The sequence below is a fragment of the Amblyomma mixtum genome, chromosome 7 (genome assembly GCF_055824585.1).
Source record: "Amblyomma mixtum isolate Tamu chromosome 7, ASM5582458v1, whole genome shotgun sequence".
Taxonomy (NCBI): domain Eukaryota; kingdom Metazoa; phylum Arthropoda; class Arachnida; order Ixodida; family Ixodidae; genus Amblyomma; species Amblyomma mixtum.
The window spans coordinates 90,861,657-90,883,248 of NC_143018.1; the positions used below are offsets into that span (position 1 = coordinate 90,861,657).

Genomic DNA, 21,592 nt, shown 5'->3' on the forward strand with positions numbered 1-21,592 from the left:
CACTGAAGGAAGGCGCGAGCCAAATTGATCGACTAGAGGCAATAAATGTGCGAAATTTAGGACGACCTCCAGCTTAAATGATAAGATAGAGCTCAATCTCTGCACCTTCCAAACGCCTGCATGTGTTGACAAGAACTCAACAGAAAAAACATACTTGCATACCATCCAACCCTTTTAACGTTCCTCTTCAGAAAAATGCCTCGTCGCCTCCCTCCATTTTCTAGTGTTAAGTTAATGAAGGCTTTTTATAACTTTGGGAGCAATACCAAGGCGCAGATAGCTATATTTGCCAATATCAAGTCCCCTGCATAATAAATAATGCTTTCCTGCTTTTTCTCCTGAGTTTTTAATTCAGAGCAAGACGTGACCATCACTGTGCACCCAAACAGAATGTGCTGGCATTCTGTAAATCTTGATACGACCTGCAATGATGGCCATAACAAATCGGCTCCATCCGCGCAGCTATGCTCAGCTGCTGCCTGTCCAGTAGACATCAATGCAAATGTTTTCAGAAGGACATTCCTCACAGAAGCATGGCTTCTTCACATTCATCACTGACTGAATTAGACGTGCAGTTTTTTAAGCCTCCAAAATTTCCACGCTGCTTAATGTTTTGGCACTGAAACCCAAGATAGCAGGCGAGGCTGACGGTCTTTAGTGGCTAATATCCTGTCTCCTCAGTAGAGGTACCCTGCTTTCTACATGCTTCAAGAAACAAGGGGTAAACGTGCTCCCATCGGAGCCCATTCACTGGGCTCAACTTGCTCCATAAAATTATCTGCGGGACACATTTAATGGCTTTTTGCCACCTACGTGGTACCAGTTTCAATAAAATGCGACCGTATCTCGTTTTATGGGTTGTACGTACCGTCTTGAAATACTCTTTGTGGTATGAAGAAATTCAAACTGCTCCTTTTGCCCAGTACCGTCGGCACATGTGCATCAGAGGTCAGTGATGTCCTTTTTTCGGTGTCTTCGCCAAGCCATCTGGAAACCAACCACAAGAGGGATATAGACTAGACGAATTACACATTATGTTATAAAGAGGATTATTAAATAGGAATACAAAGGGAAGCACTCGATATTGAGGTTACAAATGCTGCTGGTGCCGTGGCATTGAAAGTCTCTTTGCCGCGACGGAAGAAACAGGTAAGTTGCTTGCCTCGCGCGTACGCTTCAGTAAAGCAGCAAGTATAGCGACTATTAGCGAGGTGTTGAGAATAAGTACAGTGCACTGTAATGCAGCGAAGTCATAATTTTGGTGGAATTGTACAAAAGCAGTGTTGGAAAAGACCGACGGAGCACGCTTATCCAACATCGTAGAAAAAGGCCGGCACTGTCCCAATAGCTGGTGTCCTGGTCTCCTTCACCTGACGCATTCAAGCCCCACAGTCTCTATGCAGCGCTTCTGCTTCAGTGGAGATCACACAATAGAATGCATTCAAAGCAAAAGATATATTCACCAGAATAGGTCAAATGTTTAGGGGAATCCCCCAAGGTGGAGTAGATTTGTAACGAGGGGGTAATTACTCATTGACATCCACCCATGCGCAGCCATACGGCTACAAAGGAAATTTATACAGCTTTCTCAGGAACTTCGTGGTTCCCACTTCGAGTTATTGATCAATTCGCTCTCGTCCTACCATAAGCTTGCCGTCCCGGTTAGCTCAATTGCTAGAGCGACTGCTCCGGTGAAGCGGTGGTCCCGGGTTCGAACCCCGGACCAGGACGAATTTTTCTTTAACCACGAAGTTTCTGAGAAAGCTGTATAGCTTTCCTTTGTAGCCGTATGGCTGCGCATGGGTGGATGTCAATGAGTAATTACTGCCTTATTATTCACCAGAATACTTACAGTGCTCCCGTCAAGTATTTCTTCGTACTTACTATCAAATGTTATGTTGAGTGAGGCTTTCATGCAGAAGGCGAAACGTTATGACATTCAGTTTTCTTCCGTTAACACATGGTGTAACATCTGCTGAAGGAGATAGTAGTTTCTTCCGTCCGTGTCTCCGAAAGAACAGGCGCAACCGACTCGCCATTGATCAGATGTACTGACTGAATTCGGCACACATGATGTGTGAACAATCACATCTGTAATGTGATTGTTCACACATCATGTGTGCCGAATTCAGTCAGTACATCTGATCAATGGCGAGTGTAATGTGTAATGGTGCTGTGAAAAATCATAACGGTTTTTCCAACCATTAGTTTCAAATTTCAGCAAAATTAAGGCAGCAGTTTGTTCCGTTTTCTCAAAAACGCATTTATGGCAATAAGGCGAGATGGAACGAAAGAAAATTTCAAGTTGAAGTTGAGGTAGCACTTATGTTCTAAATTTTCGACCTGAAAAACAAGGTATGTGCGCCGCGAAAAGCAAAACAAACAGTTTTTTCTCCTTCGTGAACAGCATACCTCCACGAAGAGTGACAAAGTTTATTAGTCGTTCGCGGCTCCAAACCATTAAGGGAACACATGTGGGGCGAAACCCATATATGGTGTAAAAATTCTGGTTAAAACGTGACGCGCCGAAGGACCGTTACACGAACACCTCAAAACTGACGTGACATCAAACATGATCCTCAAGTACACTGCTCAGAAGCACCTCATACAAGCGTAAAAAAAAACGCAAAACCTCCAGCCTGTCGTCGATCTGTCTCTGAGGTCGTCAGTGTAGATTTCGGCACTGTTACGAAGATTGGCGGTGCTTCATTTTTTCGTTTAAGTGTCTGGAAAACTTTTCATTTCCAGATCTCTCTCAAAACTTTTCATGTGCACTTTGTCCTGACTTATAATTTGTCAGAAACAAAAAATTGAGACATGCAATATCTTACGTTAAGTTTCCTTTCGGAAGAAAATTCACTTCATGGGCCAACACTGGCAATTTTCGGCGCCAAAAGTACACTCCCTACTTTCTAGCAGGACGTTCACAAAACACACTCCATCCATCCTATGCTTGGTTCGCGCTATGCATACGGAGACGCAAAGATTTTTAATGCGAATGCATTTCTTGGCTCATAAGCGGCGTCCGCAGGTTGCGTGTACAAAAATTGCCCGCACCAATAATAATCACTAATTAGTCACTAATTAACTGGAAACTGATTAACCATCACTAATTCGTTATTTAAAATAGAAATAAAAGCAAGAATACTATAAACAAAAACAAAAAATAAAAAGAACTAAAATAAAAAGAAAAGAAATAATTAGCAAAAAAAAATAATAAAATTGATCGAAGGAAAAGTGGACAGGGAAAGGCTTTCGCATTTCCACTCTTAAGCAAGTAAGTGCGATCCTACAATTTTTAGTGTTATTTTAATCGATTATCACAATGATGATGATGATGATGTAGTCTTCCCTTTGTAACGGGCGGGCGCCTACCAAAGGACGCCACCACGAGGTGCAGCAAACGATCTGACGGCAGTCAAGAACGGCGCGAGTCCGGCACGCTTTTGCGATCTTCTGGACCTGAGTAAGTTAGCGTCCATGAACGTTTATTACAGTCGCTGCTCTTTAAAGAGTTTTCTTACAGTGGCTGTTGTTTCTTCTTTCGCGGCAGAAAACCACCGAAGAACGATGGCATCAGTACCGCAACATTTCGCTGCCGACGGACTCTGCGGTGCCTCACCCGAGCCATCTCCTAATACGCCGGCTCTCATACTGGTGCCAATTTCTCATGTGCTTGTTCCCGCACGGGAGTGCGTTTTCCTATCGCACGGAGTCGCCGCGAAGCCGACGATTATTGCCCAGTACTCGCCCTTGAATGGCGGCACTGAGGTTCGAGACGGAGCGATCGCCGGCAGTGGTATCACACGCCAGGCAAGCCCGCAAACGGGAAATGCTTGCCCCGTCGAACACGAGACACCGATGGAAATCGACGACAACTCCATCGAGCCCGCTGACTACGAAGATATTATGGACATCTCCGATTAAGTTTCGTCCGGTGACTGTGAACTCATGCATTTCTCGCGATGAGCTTAGACGGACTATAGGGATTATTTTGTGTGCTCCATGTACATTTCTTTCTTTTCTATTTATTTCACTGGTCGCGACTGCAAGAATTTTGAAATTCCCCGGTCGAAACTTTCAAGAATGTCGTGTGGTGTCCCCCAACACGCTATGCGAGAAATAGACAACATGGCGGGCGGCGCCCTGTATTTCCCGCCAAAAATCAGTGTTGTGCTTCGCACATTTTCTTCCATTTAAAAACGGATGGTTCATCATGTTATCACTTTTGTTCCTAGTTGCTGGACTGAAACATCGCTATGAATTGTTAAATGCTGTAAAAGCAAGCGCTGCACAGAGACTTACAAATGTTTACAAAGATGTTTACAAATGTTTACGGATGCACTCTAGTCTGGTTGTCGTGGGAACATTGCGTCAGATTGCACAAGGCTTTAAAAAGGTGCTCATGTGTTGGCAAAAATTATTCTTACATCAGTGTCTTAGTACCTTTTTAGCGCATAACATTTCTTTGAATATTCTCGAATGCAAAGCTTCTTGTCGCCTCTTTGGTTTCAGTGCGGAGGGAGAATTTGCTCTCTCGGTGCAAGCTCCCGCGGCTACAGCAGATGGCGGCACTAGCCTCAGCTGAAAGTGTCTCTTAGTAAGCACTCATTCAAAAAATGTCCGCCAGCTGTCGCCTGCAACCCGCTTGACCACAGCTTGTCCATATCGGAGCTATCATCTCCATCTGTTTTCCGCCGCAACCTGGCGCGGTGCACTGTGATATCTCCCCCTTTTTCTGGCCATTGGGATAATATTAATGTCTCCGAAAAAAGTAGAGGCTTATCACCCTTTACTACCATGCTCATACCTTGCGGTTATAATAGCAGAAAGTACGAATTACGATTGCTGTTCAAGAAAGCGTGGGTAACAAAGATAAAACCAAGCCGCCGCGGTGTCTCAGTGGTTATGGTGCTCGGCTGCTGACCCGAAAGACGCGGGTTCGATCCCGGCTGCGGCGGTGGAATTTCTATGAGGGCAAAATTCTAGAGGCCCGTGTGCTGTGCGATGCCAGTGCGCGTTAAAGAGCCCCAGGTGGTCGAAATTTCCGCAGCACTTCACTACGGCGTCTCTCATACCCTGAGTCACTTTGCGACGTTGAACCCCATAAACTAAACCAAACTGAACCAAAGACAAAACGGGTCATTGTAGCTTCATAAGCAAGAGGCAATCCCCGAGAACAAGTTCACACAGGCAGAAATAGCAGCTCCTAAACAAATTCCGCGTTACAAGGAGCACACAAATCTTCGCTCAAGTTCATTTACACTTCACGTCATAGCTTCGGCACAGGCACTTACTTCCTCCAAAGGAACGTTTTAGCATACCGCTGCTACGTTTGCGCAGTCGGTTCTCAATGCGGTAACAGTATAGGTAGGAGAGTGTATGCGAGCGCCACACTAGCTCCGAACCGCAGTGGTGCGGCAAGAGTGCCTGTTAGTCGGTAGCTGAAATCTTACAAGTAACGGTACACCTACTCTCTCCCATTACCCTTCGAGACAAAAGCAAAAGCATAAAATTGTGCTCTTTTTATTTCAAACACCAAAGAGCATTAAGAATGAGCCTGCGAACAGGTTTAGTTAAACTGCAACTCACCGCGTTCTCGGTTGGTTGGGTAGCGAACGACGAATGTCAAGAGTATCCGGGTTCTCAGATTGCCTCTTCACCCATGCCGGCGAGAAATCGCTCCCACGGAATCCACCTTTAAAACCACATGCATACACTGGCATGCTATTTTCCTGGAGTCAAAACTTGCCTGCGTAGAGCATGAACTCAATCCTCGCAGTACAAGACATTCGGCGATACTGCACATCACTACCTCGAGTTTCTTGTCCCGGTAGCTTAATCATCGCACTCCAGCTAGCAGACGCCTCAATGTACACCCCCATGCTCTTCACTATCGCGCAAAAGAGAAGCGTATCTGTGAGTGACTTCACTCTCGATTAGACAAAGAGGAAAGGTACTCGATCGCCAACAATGGCACAATATGAATGCGAACAATAGAGGTGGTTATCTCCCAGCAGGCGTCGACGAGAGACCAACGCTAAGGTCAGAAAGCGTGCTCCAAAGTCGGCCAAGAAACGTGTTCCTACGAACAGTGTACCTCTCTCAAGCCTCATTGCCCAGGTGCATCTCAGTGCACACCCTCCACGTCTTGTCATAATTTATTCCTTTGTATTCCGAAATGGGCGCCATTACATGCGAGTCAGTGATTAAATCAACATTGCACTTGCGGTAGATGAATTAAGGAACCTGCGTCGTGACTGACATTGCAATCGGAGTACATGAAAAAAATTTCAACATTCTGCGCGTGCCCAAGGACAACTTTGTCCAGAGCAGCCTGAGTCATCAGGGACATAGCGATAACAGCGACCAATTTGGATGCTGTGTCATCTGATGCAATGAGGTGCAGCTAGACTTCGGAACAAGTACACTCGTGGAAGCCGTCAGAGACTCTGCGTCTGTAGAGCAACCACTGTGGACAATGTGCCACCCATGGCAACAAAGTGGTGCTGTGCCTGGGAACATCTGCACCCCTGGGAGGGTGTGGAATTTGTTTTAGCTGCATTGTCACTACGTGCCGAGGGTGAGCAAAAGTTGGAGGGGACACTTAAGTTCCGCCTTAAAAGGACACTGAGGAGAAATTGAAGTTGGCTTGTATCGACAGAATACCAGCTCCTGATTACAAAAACGCCACTCATTCTGACAACAAAGCTCTTGTAACGTAGAAAAGAGCAAGAATCAAAATACAGGTATCGCCGCCACAGGCCAAACTCGCAAGTACAAGCGTGATGATGCCATAGGACAAAACAGTCTTGCTAGAACCAATGGTTCTAGCAACACTAGGAGACGAGAAGCCATGAATCACTGAGGCGCAGCCAATGCATGTGCAAATCTCCTTGACGTCGCCAGATGGCGCCACGTACCCGGGAGCTATGCGCACGCCTGCAGCATCGGGACCAATCAGCGCCTGCTTATCGGCGGTAGGCGGGCTCCCGGTATTCCGTTAACGGTAACAAGGTACACGGTATGCTAAAGGTGTCCATTCGCGAGAACTTCGTTGACGACTTCCAGAGCGGGATCCATCGTAACACTGGAAAAGCGCCGGTGCAAACGTAAACGAATCGACGGTAGCGACGGCCGCAATAGCCGATAGCCGATAGATGCCTTCAACGTACGGCCGGCGGTAGCTTTCTTTTCGGCTGCTGCTAGGCCGCACTGCTGGTCGTCAGAAATCACGGAGTCTGCGTTATGTCATGTACACGTCATGTTTCACGTCACTTAGTCCTGTGTCGTCATAAGAGAATCCCAAGTTTGAATCAGAGCGGCGGGAAAAACTTTTTCAACTTCGAATCCAAATTTCTTAGAAATAAATGCATCTTTCGCTGCCGGCCAAGTGGTAACAAAGCCATGAAATGCCGAACTATCTGATTTTGCTGTAAAAAAAAATATTAATAGAGCTCTCCTCACTGTCCCTTTAAGGGTATGACGTTGCGTAATGGGCTAATTCCCGTATATGCAGGAGGCCATTCTCTACTTCACATTCATAGATCCCTGGAAGTCCTCATTCCCGTCCTGACGCTCCTGACGCCGTGGTGCAGCGGCAAAGCGATGCGCCAATGCCCTGCTATGACAAGTTCTCGCAGTGGTGGGAATTGTGCTGCCCAGGTTGCTCTTCCCGAGTGACCAAGCATTAATTTAACAGGCACCTGCCATGATGGGCAGTTTGCTCACTATCCGGTGGGCGTGTTGTGATGACGCCACAAGGTCACGTGACCTAGGTGGCCCACCTGCCTCCCTGGTTGCTCTCTGGGGAGCACCTGCCTGAGCAATGCCCTTGATTTATTGCTCATAACGCTGACGCCTATAATAACGACACCGGATTCTATGGAGAACGGGGCCTTCAACGCTGTCGCGTTAAACTATCCGATGGTTTTTTATTTCTCGTCATGCGGCCGCATCCTGGGGAGTAAATAATACAAGCTGTACGGTGTGCTACGCTGCGTTCTCTTCTGCGTTTTGTGTCCTACGCTGTAAAAAAATTTGCACCCTTAAGGGTGCATTTCCGTGTCTATAACTCACACCCTTGCACCCTCCCAAAAGGGTGCAAAAGTATGCTTGTCGCACCCATAGCAAGGGTGGGATTGTTACAGTTGCACCCTTATTTTTTTGGCTATGTAAAAGGGTTGGTTGGTTTTGGTTTTGTGGGGTTTAACGTCCCAAAGCGACTAAGGCTATAAGAGACGCCGTAGTGAAGGGCTCCGGAAATTTCGATCATCTGGGGTTCTTTAACGTGCACTGACATGTATGTTTGTCGCACTCTTTTTCCGACTGGTTTTAAAGTTTCATAGTTTTTTATTGCTTTAAAAGGCGCTGATCAATTTCTTTTTTGGGGTGCACACTTGAATAGAAGCTAAACATTCCGTACGAAAAGCTGCCGACGACCTATTTAACTTTGCGCTTAAATTACGGCATCTCAAACTATAATTACAATACACAGATGTGTGTTTCTCAACCTCCTTGTTGTGCAAGAACGCGCGTGGCAACAACCGCGTCCGCCGAAGCGAAGACGCCGGCTGAAACAACAGCTAGATTCAAACTATAATTACAATACACAGATGTGTGTTTCTCAACCTCCTTGTTGTGCAAGAACGCGCGTGGCAACAACCGCGTCCGCCGAAGCGAAGACGCCGGCTGAAACAACAGCTAGATACCCTTCCACTCAAACTTTCTCCAAGTTTATATGTGCCATTTCAGCGACCCCTATTTGGAGTCAGTGACGCTTAGCACTTCAGCTAAAATAATTCAGTCAATTATCACATTCTGAGGACACAGACTGCAGTCATAGCTGGTCGCATCAAGGTTGCAGCTGTCTTTTAATGGAAAACTCGAATAGCTCGCATCATTTTAAAAACACGCTTGATTGAACTGCTGGAATGTTGTTCGACAAGTCAGAATACCGTACACACTTACGCACTCTTGCATCCGAAGGGGCTACAACACCCTTGCACCCGTGCAGCTTTGAAGGGTCCATGGGTGCATTAAAGGTGCTAACGTGCTCAGCGCACCCTTTTCCAAAAAAAAATAAGAAAAAATGATGGTGTGGAAACGGTGCAGCCATGAGCGCTACACCTTTAAGGGTGCAAATTTTTTTACTGTGCAGGGAGACTCTCGTGGCCAGCTCCGCTGCTGCTGACCAGCGCCGGATAATTGTCGATGCCTTGAAGCGCATGGCCCTCCAAGGGCTGTTCTTTGCCCTTTAAGGGCAGCCCCCTAATGGTTGCCTCCTGCCGCGTAAAAAGGGGGAAGGAGGGCAGGGTTTGCACCGTCTGCATTTCTTGGCAATAAATGTTTCCACCATCACCCGCCTGTCACGTCGGGACCAATCAGCGCGTGCCCAGTGGCGGAGAACGGTACGCGGTAAGCGCTAGCGGTAGCGGTGAGCGCTAGCGGTAATGGTACGCGCTATGCTAAATGTATCGAATTGCCTTGGGAACGAGACAGTGCGCTTGGTTGAAGCTTTCCACTCACTTCATTGTGTTTGGGTTGTGTTGTTGTTGCCTCAAAAACGATGGCACATACCCACAGAGGGGGATTGGCCAGGCTTTGGTGCAGATCCAAACAGGAAAAAACTCATCCAGGTTTATCTCAAGCGGCTCTTAACTATAAATAGAGCAATCTGTGAGAAAAAAATCACGAATTTTGAGAGATCTTGAGGAAATCGGAATGAAAATACCGAGGAAACAAAGCTGTTTGGGGTAAATAACTAAATTTTAAAGTAATAATCAGAAATAAAGTAATTTTGAGAGAAAATTAAAGGCATCAAGAAGTTAACGCAGAAATGTCCCGGTTTCAGTAATATACTCGCGAAGAAGCTGACGCACCTGCCTAAGGGCATGCCCTTTGACGGTTGCACCGAAGGAGAGAGGAGGACGGGAAGAGTAAACGGCAGCCCTAATTGAGCGAGGGGAATTTGCAAAAACTGAATTCTCTGCCGTGCAAACCACCGCCAGTAGAGGATGAAATGATCTATCGTTTCAACGTCCCCGCATGACGCACATAGATTCGACGGCGTGAACCCAGAATGGCATAGATATAGATTAAGGCGAGGAATCCTGCAGCGCAACAGTGTCATGGAAACCTCACATTGACTTAATGCGCAAGAACGTATATGTTCCATGGGAATTTCAAATTTAGAAATCCGCTGTACCAAGGATGGGCTCCTGGCTTAGTTACTGGTGTATTTGGTAACGTTCATCCAGGTGATCAGACGACGAAGAAAAGAGTTTTGGTCACGTGATTAACTTTAGGTTTTACAATGCTTCAGTAAGGAATGTTTTCGTCATCTCGCTTACCCCTCAGGCGCCGCGGTGACCTCATTGGCTTGGGCGCTCGGCTGCTGATCTCACGCCCAAGGTCGGAGGTGCGATCGCGGCCACGGCGGGCCTTACTTCCACGGAGGCGAAATACAAACGCTGCAAAACGCTGAAGTGTCCCCTTAATTTTCGTCCCTGATTTTGAAGCCTGGATGTCACTGTCATAATCAATTTTATTGATGGATCGGCCAGAAATCTGGAAGCATAGAGAGCGTTCCAGCTGTAGATTTATGCGGTAAAAACAAAAAAGAGCAACCTCGGAGGGTTCTAACTCCCCATGTAGCACCGAACAATAGAATAGTGTTATAAAAATGTTATGTACGTTGGAGTGATGTTACATGTTACAGAGTAACTTTACATTAATATTAAAAATTAACATATATCGTTATAAGGTATAAGTTATATAGGAAACGTTACTTTCACATTCTAAACAAACGTTGTTTTAATATAATCTTCTAAATTTTATTATAATGTTAGAGTCGCAACCATAAAACAACATTGCAAATATATTTCGAGCACGGATTTCCAGACATTTTCTCACTGTTCTTAGAGTAAAGATGTTTTTCAACTAACAGTACCTTGTAACCACATCTCTTAGATAGTACTCGCCATGTATTACATGAAGAGCCCCATTATTTTGTCACAAAACTTTAGTTATTACCCATTCCCCACTGTCACTCATTGGGCATTCCGCAGTAGTGAGTACATAAGCTCGGCGGCATGATATCCGTTTGGAACGAGTGTCTGTCCTCGCTTCGGCGAGCGCGAAACCAGCTCTTCTTATCTTGAACTGTAAAAATCGACCACTTGTGATGTGATTTTGAATGCAGTCCACATTGTGAACTTGTTGAACATGTCTGTTGAATTGTAGATCTTTTGGTAAACAATAAATTCTCTTAAACAGGCTTCGGCCGCTTATCTGTTTTTTGAGCAGCGTCCGCTCCGGCGGACGCAGTTGTTGCTGCGACGCGCGTCTTTTCTTTCCTCTCTCTCCTTCCTCTGATCTTTTAACTCTCCTCTATCTGCACGTGGCAGCGGTGGTGGCTTGGCTCGAGCCAGTAGGCAGTCGCGTGCAATTTCCTTTTCATCCTTCTCTCAGTCACACCAACATATCCGTTTGGAAGTGAGTGAATACGAGTTGCTGTGCTGTAGTGTAGTGGAGAAGGTGTCGCTCTTGTTGTTGGTTCTTGTAAAGTGCTGTAAGTTGTGTGCCGTCACCATTGGCAGGCCTGCATGCTTGTGCGGGGCTGCTTCACCATTTTCGAGAAAGTTCCATTTATGTTGTTTACATGTTTCATGAATGTTTGGGGAAAGTTATTCGAACATTTATATGTAACATTACAAAAACGTTAGAAAAAAAAGGACATTAAGTACAATGAAATAACATTTGAGTGTAACAAAAATGTAACATTATCGCAATGTTTCGGTGCTACCTGGGTCGTGGAGGGCATGTACTGCAAAAATGGCGGAGATTTACAGTGGTTAGGCGAGATGCGAATCAGGTGAACTAGTACTTCAGTTTTCCTTTCAGTTTCGGTTCGAGGCTCGGTTTTCAAAGTCAAGCAGACTTCAGACGAATACCGGCGAAATCTGCCTAAAGCTCTGTCTTAATGGACGCGACAGCGGTATTGGGTTAATGCCCCTATATGCGGAATGGGTCGTTCCCTACTTTACATTCATAGATCCCCTGGGAGTCCTCATATACCCCTCCTGGCGCAGTGGTGCAGCGGTTAAGCGATGCGCCACTGCCCTGCGATAGCAGGTGCTGCCACCGGTGGAACCTGTGAGAACCAGGTTGCTCTTCCCGAGCAACCTCAAGATCAAGGAGAGAGCCTTAGGACAGACATAACATCAGCGACATCGGAGATTGGGGGTCTTAGTGCTCGCCCACTGAAAAAAAAATATCTGCCTCTCCCGTAACCGAGAGTAGAGTAAGCATTAAATGTTTACGGGCATAACACATTGGTTGTAGATGGTACTAGTCAAAATCTTGAAATGAGTCTAGTGTTCAACACACCACACCGCACTCTTCTTGTTGCGTCGAAGCGATCGCCTGCAATAGTGCGGGCTTAGGTAGGCAGCCGCGAACCGTGACGGCGTTGTCGCTTTCGGGAGCGGCCGCATAATCATGGCGTTATCGGCAGGAACGAGCAGTCTTCTGTTGTGGCGTATCACTCGCAAAGCGATCGCTTTCCGCAAGACGCTTCCTACATCTCCTTTCATCAGGTTCAACAAGGGGAAGCTTTGGGCCAGTTGGTCAGACATGTTGGGGAGGAGGAATAACCGCAAACTTGACAGGACTAAAGATCGAGAAGAGGTCTTCTCGATCTTCAGTCCTGTCAAGTTTGCGGTTATTCCTCCTCCTTTCATCAGGCTCCATTGCTCGGCTTAATCAGCTGTGACGGTGGCGGCATTGAAATGCAGGACGGTGCAGAAGCGTACGCGGACACGACGAGACGCAGGCCTGACAAGAATGTATCTGCTGAATAGAGCAATGCATACTCCGCGAGCGTGTATTCATCTGCCTGCCAAAGGGGGAATCTTCATGAGCTGAAGGCCCAGCGGTTGGTATTTTACATGCGTGAGTGTGGGACCGTAGCGCCATCCTTGGGGATGGCGCGGAAGCGCGGACCTCTGTCTTAGAGAGTCTCGTTAAATCTCGTACGGTGCCCGGATGCTCTCCTTTCAGTGCCCGGATGAGTGGAATTCAGTGCCCGGATGTTGGCTCTCGGTCTCGGCGTGACGTCACCACACTGCCGACAACGGGAGCTAAAAGCATTTCATGCTTAATAAGACAAAAGAACCATGGGGACGCTTAAGTCGCCGTAAAATCTGAATGCCATAGCATTAATTTCACATGTTCCAGCTTATGTTGCAACTTCTGTCTATATTTGCATCAGTTTCTTTGCAATTGTCGGTCTCTACCTGCTTTGAAAGTTAGTCCAAGCCTTCTGACCTCTGTTTGCCCTAGTTTGTTCCTTCAGTGTTACCTTTAGTAGTCGACTCTGTGAGCTGCTATCCAATTCGGTTTCAGTAACTCGTAACGGGCTCATTTCAACATCATCAGGTGCCACTCTCCTCGTCTTTTCTATAGCTTGCTTGCTCTCCGACCTTCTTATTCATATCTAGCCCACTCCATCTCACTTTTCTGTACCTAGCCTATTCCTCCCTCAGTTGTTTCTGCTTTCTTTTCATTACTGCCTGCGGTCAGCTCTACCTGCTTTGAAAGTTAGTCCAAGCCTTCTGACCTCTGTTTGCCTTAGTTTGTTCCTTCAGTGTTTCCTTTAGTACTGGACTCTGTGAGCTGCTATCCAATTCGGTTTCAGTAACTCGTAACGGGCTCATTTCAACATCATCAGGTGCCACTCTCCTCGTCTTTTCTATAGCTTGCTTGCTCTCCGACCTTCTTATTCATATCTAGCCCACTCCATCTCACTTTTCTGTACCTAGCCTATTCCTCCCTCAGTTGTTTCTGCTTTCTTTTCATTACTGCCTGCGGTCAGCTCTACCTGCTTTGAAAGTTAGTCCAAGCCTTCTGACCTCTGTTTGCCTTAGTTTCTTCCTTCAGTGTTTCCTTTAGTAGTCGACTCTGTGAGCTGCTATCCAATTCGGTTTCAGTAACTCGTAACGGGCTCATTTCAACATCATCAGGTGCCACTCTCCTCGTCTTTTCTATAGCTTGCTTGCGCTCCGACCTTCTTGTTCATATCTAGCCCACTCCATCTCACTTTTCTGTACCTAGCCTATTCCTCCCTTAGTTGTTTCTGCTATCTTTTCATTACTGTCTGCGGTCAGCTCTACCTGCTTTGAAAGTTAGTCCAAGTCTTCAGACCTCTGTTTGCCTTAGTTTGTTCCTTCAGTGTTTCCTTAAGTAGTCGACTCTGTGAGCTGCTATCCAATTCGGTTTCAGTAACTCGTAACGGGCTCATTTCAACATCATCAGGTGCCACTCTCCTCGTATTTTCTATAGCTTGCTTGCGCTCCGACCTTCTTGTTCATATCTAGCCCACTCCATCTCACTTTTCTGTACCTAGCCTATTCCTCCCTCAGTTGTTTCTGCTATCTTTTCATTACTGCCTGCGGTCAGCTCTACCTGCTTTGAAAGTTAGTGCAAGTCTTCTGACCTTTCTTTGCCTTAGTTTGTTCCTTCAGTGTTTCCTTTAGTATTCGACTCCGTGAGCTGCTATCCAATTCGGTTTCAGCAACTCGTATCGGGCTCATTTCAACATCATCAGGTGCCACTCTCCTCGTCTTCTCTATAGCTTGCTTGCTCTCCGACCTTCTTATTCATATCTAGCCCACTCCATCTCACTTTTCTGTACCTAGCCTATTCCTCCCTTAGTTGTTTCTGCTATCTTTTCATTACTGTCTGCGGTCAGCTCTACCTGCTTTGAAAGTTAGTCCAAGTCTTCAGACCTCTGTTTGCCTTAGTTTGTTCCTTCAGTGTTTCCTTAAGTAGTCGACTCTGTGAGCTGCTATCCAATTCGGTTTCAGTAACTCGTGTCGGGCTCATTTCAACATCATCAGGTGCCACCCTCCTCGTCTTTTCTATAGCTTGCTTGCTCTCCGACCTTCTTATTCATATCTAGCCCACTCCATCTCACTTTTCTGTACCTAGCCTATTCCTCCCTCAGTTGTTTCTGCTTTCTTTTCATTACTGCCTGCGGTCAGCTCTACCTGCTTTGAAAGTTAGTCCAAGCCTTCTGACCTCTGTTTGCCTTAGTTTGTTCCTTCAGTGTTTCCTTTAGTACTGGACTCTGTGAGCTGCTATCCAATTCGGTTTCAGTAACTCGTAACGGGCTCATTTCAACATCATCAGGTGCCACTCTCCTCGTCTTTTCTATAGCTTGCTTGCTTTCCGACCTTCTTATTCATATCTAGCCCACTCCATCTCACTTTTCTGTACCTAGCCTATTCCTCCCTCAGTTGTTTCTGCTATCTTTTCATTACTGCCTGCGGTCAGCTCTACCTGCTTTGAAAGTTAGTCCAAGCCTTCTGACCTCTGTTTGCCTTAGTTTGATCCTTCAGTGTTTCCTTTAGTACTGGACTCTGTGAGCTGCTATCCAATTCGGTTTCAGTAACTCGTAACGGGCTCATTTCAACATCATCAGGTGCCACCCTCCTCGTCTTTTCTATAGCTTGCTTGCTCTCCGACCTTCTTATTCATATCTAGCCCACTCCATCTCACTTTTCTGTACCTAGCCTATTCCTCCCTTAGTTGTTTCTGCTATCTTTTCATTACTGCCTGCGGTCAGCTCTACCTGCTTTGAAAGTTAGTCCAAGCCTTCTGACCTCTGTTTGCCCTAGTTTGTTCCTTCAGTGTTTCCTTTAGTACTGGACTCTGTGAGCTGCTATCCAATTCGGTTTCAGTAACTCGTAACGGGCTCATTTCAACATCATCAGGTGCCACTCTCCTCGTCTTTTCTATAGCTTCCTTGCTCTCCGACCTTCTTATTCATATCTAGCCCACTCCATCTCCTTTTTCTGTACCTAGCCTATTCCTCCCTCAGTTGTTTCTGCTTTCTTTTCATTACTGCCTGCGGTCATCTCTACCTGCTTTGAAAGTTAGTCCAAGCCTTCTGACCTCTGTTTGCCTTAGTTTGTTCCTTCAGTGTTTCCTTTAGTAGTCGACTCTGTGAGCTGCTATCCAATTCGGTTTCAGTAACTCGTAACGGGCTCATTTCAACATCATCAGGTGCCACTCTCCTCGTCTTTTCTATAGCTTCCTTGCTCTCCGACCTTCTTATTCATATCTAGCCCACTCCATCTCCTTTTTCTGTACCTAGCCTATTCCTCCCTCAGTTGTTTCTGCTATCTTTTCATTACTGCCTGCGGTCAGCTCTACCTGCTTTGAAAGTTAGTCCAAGCCTTCTGACCTCTGTTTGCCTTAGTTTGATCCTTCAGTGTTTCCTTTAGTACTGGACTCTGTGAGCTGCTATCCAATTCGGTTTCAGTAACTCGTAACGGGCTCATTTCAACATCATCAGGTGCCACCCTCCTCGTCTTTTCTATAGCTTGCTTGCTCTCCGACCTTCTTATTCATATCTAGCCCACTCCATCTCCTTTTTCTGTACCTAGCCTATTCCTCCCTCAGTTGTTTCTGCTATCTTTTCATTACTGCCTGCGGTCAGCTCTACCTGCTTTGAAAGTTAGTCCAAGCCTTCTGACCTCTGTTTGCCTTAGTTTGTTCCTTCAGTGTTTCCTTTAGTACTGGACTCTGTGAGCTGCTATCCAATTCGGTTTCAGTAACTCGTAACGGGCTCATTTCAACATCATCAGGTGCCACTCTCCTCGTCTTTTCTATAGCTTCCTTGCTCTCCGACCTTCTTATTCATATCTAGCCCACTCCATCTCCTTTTTCTGTACCTAGCCTATTCCTCCCTCAGTTGTTTCTGCTTTCTTTTCATTACTGCCTGCGGTCATCTCTACCTGCTTTGAAAGTTAGTCCAAGCCTTCTGACCTCTGTTTGCCTTAGTTTGTTCCTTCAGTGTTTCCTTTAGTAGTCGACTCTGTGAGCTGCTATCCAATTCGGTTTCAGTAACTCGTAACGGGCTCATTTCAACATCATCAGGTGCCACTCTCCTCGTCTTTTCTATAGCTTGCTTGCTCTCCGACCTTCTTATTCATATCTAGCCCACTCCATCTCACTTTTCTGTACCTAGCCTATTCCTCCCTCAGTTGTTTCTGCTTTCTTTTCATTACTGCCTGCGGTCAGCTCTACCTGCTTTGAAAGTTAGTCCAAGCCTTCTGACCTCTGTTTGCCTTAGTTTGTTCCTTCAGTGTTTCCTTTAGTACTGGACTCTGTGAGCTGCTATCCAATTCGGTTTCAGTAACTCGTAACGGGCTCATTTCAACATCATCAGGTGCCACTCTCCTCGTCTTTTCTATAGCTTGCTTGCTCTCCGACCTTCTTATTCATATCTAGCCCACTCCATCTCACTTTTCTGTACCTAGCCTATTCCTCCCTCAGTTGTTTCTGCTTTCTTTTCATTACTGCCTGCGGTCAGCTCTACCTGCTTTGAAAGTTAGTCCAAGCCTTCTGACCTCTGTTTGCCTTAGTTTGTTCCTTCAGTGTTTCCTTTAGTACTGGACTCTGTGAGCTGCTATCCAATTCGGTTTCAGTAACTCGTAACGGGCTCATTTCAACATCATCAGGTGCCACTCTCCTCGTCTTTTCTATAGCTTGCTTGCTCTCCGACCTTCTTATTCATATCTAGCCCACTCCATCTCACTTTTCTGTACCTAGCCTATTCCTCCCTCAGTTGTTTCTGCTTTCTTTTCATTACTGCCTGCGGTCAGCTCTACCTGCTTTGAAAGTTAGTCCAAGCCTTCTGACCTCTGTTTGCCTTAGTTTGTTCCTTCAGTGTTTCCTTTAGTACTGGACTCTGTGAGCTGCTATCCAATTCGGTTTCAGTAACTCGTAACGGGCTCATTTCAACATCATCAGGTGCCACTCTCCTCGTCTTTTCTTTAGATTGCTTGCTCTCCGACCTTCTTATTCATATCTAGCCCACTCCATCTCACTTTTCTGTACCTAGCCTATTCCTCCCTCAGTTGTTTCTGCTTTCTTTTCATTACTGCCTGCGGTCAGCTCTACCTGCTTTGAAAGTTAGTCCAAGCCTTCTGACCTCTGTTTGCCTTAGTTTGTTCCTTCAGTGTTTCCTTTAGTAGTCGACTCTGTGAGCTGCTATCCAATTCGGTTTCAGTAACTCGTAACGGGCTCATTTCAACATCATCAGGTGCCACTCTCCTCGTCTTTTCTTTAGATTGCTTGCTCTCCGACCTTCTTATTCATATCTAGCCCTCTCCATCTCACTTTTCTGTACCTAGCCTATTCCTCCCTCAGTTGTTTCTGCTTTCTTTTCATTACTGCCTGCGGTCAGCTCTACCTGCTTTGAAAGTTAGTCCAAGCCTTCTGACCTCTGTTTGCCTTAGTTTGTTCCTTCAGTGTTTCCTTTAGTACTGGACTCTGTGAGCTGCTATCCAATTCGGTTTCAGTAACTCGTAACGGGCTCATTTCAACATCATCAGGTGCCACTCTCCTCGTCTTTTCTTTAGATTGCTTGCTCTCCGACCTTCTTATTCATATCTAGCCCACTCCATCTCACTTTTCTGTACCTAGCCTATTCCTCCCTCAGTTGTTTCTGCTTTCTTTTCATTACTGCCTGCGGTCATCTATACCTGCTTTGAAAGTTAGTCCAAGCCTTCTGACCTCTGTTTGCCTTAGTTTGTTCCTTCAGTGTTTCCTTTAGTAGTCGACTCTGTGAGCTGCTATCCAATTCGGTTTCAGTAACTCGTAACGGGCTCATTTCAACATCATCAGGTGCCACTCTCCTCGTCTTTTCTTTAGATTGCTTGCTCTCCGACCTTCTTATTCATATCTAGCCCACTCCATCTCACTTTTCTGTACCTAGCCTATTCCTCCCTCAGTTGTTTCTGCTTTCTTTTCATTACTGCCTGCGGTCAGCTCTACCTGCTTTGAAAGTTAGTCCAAGCCTTCTGACCTCTGTTTGCCTTAGTTTGTTCCTTCAGTGTTTCCTTTAGTACTGGACTCTGTGAGCTGCTATCCAATTCGGTTTCAGTAACTCGTAACGGGCTCATTTCAACATCATCAGGTGCCACTCTCCTCGTCTTTTCTATAGCTTGCTTGCTCTCCGACCTTCTTATTCATATCTAGCCCACTCCATCTCACTTTTCTGTACCTAGCCTATTCCTCCCTCAGTTGTTTGCGCTTTCTTTTCATTACTGCCTGCGGTCATCTCTACCTGCTTTGAAAGTTAGTCCAAGCCTTCTGACCTCTGTTTGCCTTAGTTTGTTCCTTCAGTGTTTCCTTTAGCAGTCGACTCTGTGAGCTGCTATCCAATTCGGTTTCAGTAACTCGTAACGGGCTCATTTCAACATCATCAGGTGCCACTCTCCTCGTCTTTTCTTTAGATTGCTTGCTCTCCGACCTTCTTATTCATATCTAGCCCACTCCATCTCACTTTTCTGTACCTAGCCTATTCCTCCCTCAGTTGTTTCTGCTTTCTTTTCATTACTGCCTGCGGTCAGCTCTACCTGCTTTGAAAGTTAGTCCAAGCCTTCTGACCTCTGTTTGCCTTAGTTTGTTCCTTCAGTGTTTCCTTTAGTACTGGACTCTGTGAGCTGCTATCCAATTCGGTTTCAGTAACTCGTAACGGGCTCATTTCAACATCATCAGGTGCCACTCTCCTCGTCTTTTCTATAGCTTGCTTGCTCTCCGACCTTCTTATTCATATCTAGCCCACTCCATCTCACTTTTCTGTACCTAGCCTATTCCTCCCTCAGTTGTTTCTGCTTTCTTTTCATTACTGCCTGCGGTCATCTATACCTGCTTTGAAAGTTAGTCCAAGCCTTCTGACCTCTGTTTGCCTTAGTTTGTTCCTTCAGTGTTTCCTTTAGTAGTCGACTCTGTGAGCTGCTATCCAATTCGGTTTCAGTAACTCGTAACGGGCTCATTTCAACATCATCAGGTGCCACTCTCCTCGTCTTTTCTTTAGATTGCTTGCTCTCCGACCTTCTTATTCATATCTAGCCCACTCCATCTCACTTTTCTGTACCTAGCCTATTCCTCCCTCAGTTGTTTCTGCTTTCTTTTCATTACTGCCTGCGGTCATCTATACCTGCTTTGAAAGTTAGTCCAAGCCTTCTGACCTCTGTTTGCCTTAGTTTGTTCCTTCAGTGTTTCCTTTAGTAGTCGACTCTGTGAGCTGCTATCCAATTCGGTTTCAGTAACTCGTAACGGGCTCATTTCAACATCATCAGGTGCCACTCTCCTCGTCTTTTCTTTAGATTGCTTGCTCTCCGACCTTCTTATTCATATCTAGCCCACTCCATCTCACTTTTCTGTACCTAGCCTATTCCTCCCTCAGTTGTTTCTGCTTTCTTTTCATTACTGCCTGCGGTCATCTATACCTGCTTTGAAAGTTAGTCCAAGCCTTCTGACCTCTGTTTGCCTTAGTTTGTTCCTTCAGTGTTTCCTTTAGTAGTCGACTCTGTGAGCTGCTATCCAATTCGGTTTCAGTAACTCGTAACGGGCTCATTTCAACATCATCAGGTGCCACTCTCCTCGTCTTTTCTTTAGATTGCTTGCTCTCCGACCTTCTTATTCATATCTAGCCCACTCCATCTCACTTTTCTGTACCTAGCCTATTCCTCCCTCAGTTGTTTCTGCTTTCTTTTCATTACTGCCTGCGGTCATCTATACCTGCTTTGAAAGTTAGTCCAAGCCTTCTGACCTCTGTTTGCCTTAGTTTGTTCCTTCAGTGTTTCCTTTAGTAGTCGACTCTGTGAGCTGCTATCCAATTCGGTTTCAGTAACTCGTAACGGGCTCATTTCAACATCATCAGGTGCCACTCTCCTCGTCTTTTCTTTAGATTGCTTGCTCTCCGACCTTCTTATTCATATCTAGCCCACTCCATCTCACTTTTCTGTACCTAGCCTATTCCTCCCTCAGTTGTTTCTGCTTTCTTTTCATTACTGCCTGCGGTCATCTATACCTGCTTTGAAAGTTAGTCCAAGCCTTCTGACCTCTGTTTGCCTTAGTTTGTTCCTTCAGTGTTTCCTTTAGTAGTCGACTCTGTGAGCTGCTATCCAATTCGGTTTCAGTAACTCGTAACGGGCTCATTTCAACATCATCAGGTGCCACTCTCCTCGTCTTTTCTTTAGATTGCTTGCTCTCCGACCTTCTTATTCATATCTAGCCCACTCCATCTCACTTTTCTGTACCTAGCCTATTCCTCCCTCAGTTGTTTCTGCTTTCTTTTCATTACTGCCTGCGGTCATCTATACCTGCTTTGAAAGTTAGTCCAAGCCTTCTGACCTCTGTTTGCCTTAGTTTGTTCCTTCAGTGTTTCCTTTAGTAGTCGACTCTGTGAGCTGCTATCCAATTCGGTTTCAGTAACTCGTAACGGGCTCATTTCAACATCATCAGGTGCCACTCTCCTCGTCTTTTCTTTAGATTGCTTGCTCTCCGACCTTCTTATTCATATCTAGCCCACTCCATCTCACTTTTCTGTACCTAGCCTATTCCTCCCTCAGTTGTTTCTGCTTTCTTTTCATTACTGCCTGCGGTCAGCTCTACCTGCTTTGAAAGTTAGTCCAAGCCTTCTGACCTCTGTTTGCCTTAGTTTGTTCCTTCAGTGTTTCCTTTAGTACTGGACTCTGTGAGCTGCTATCCAATTCGGTTTCAGTAACTCGTA

The 21,592-nt window shown here is 45.9% G+C and overlaps 1 long non-coding RNA gene across 5 annotated transcripts in view; it reads right to left on the bottom strand.

The window, feature by feature from the left end:
• The window catches only part of LOC149336806 (uncharacterized), an 85,340-nt gene that overhangs the window by 11,988 nt on the left and 51,760 nt on the right, over nucleotides 1-21,592 (bottom strand). For 4 of the 5 annotated variants that reach the window (XR_016284327.1, XR_016284330.1, XR_016284328.1 and 1 more), the window contains exons 1-2: nucleotides 5,593-6,091; nucleotides 869-987 (exon numbers count right to left, since the gene is read on the bottom strand). The exons of the other annotated variant lie outside the window; for it this stretch is intronic. This is a non-coding gene — a long non-coding RNA (uncharacterized LOC149336806). Of the gene's footprint in view, nucleotides 1-868; nucleotides 988-5,592; nucleotides 6,092-21,592 lie in introns of those variants that run through there. 5 annotated transcript variants of the gene reach the window in all.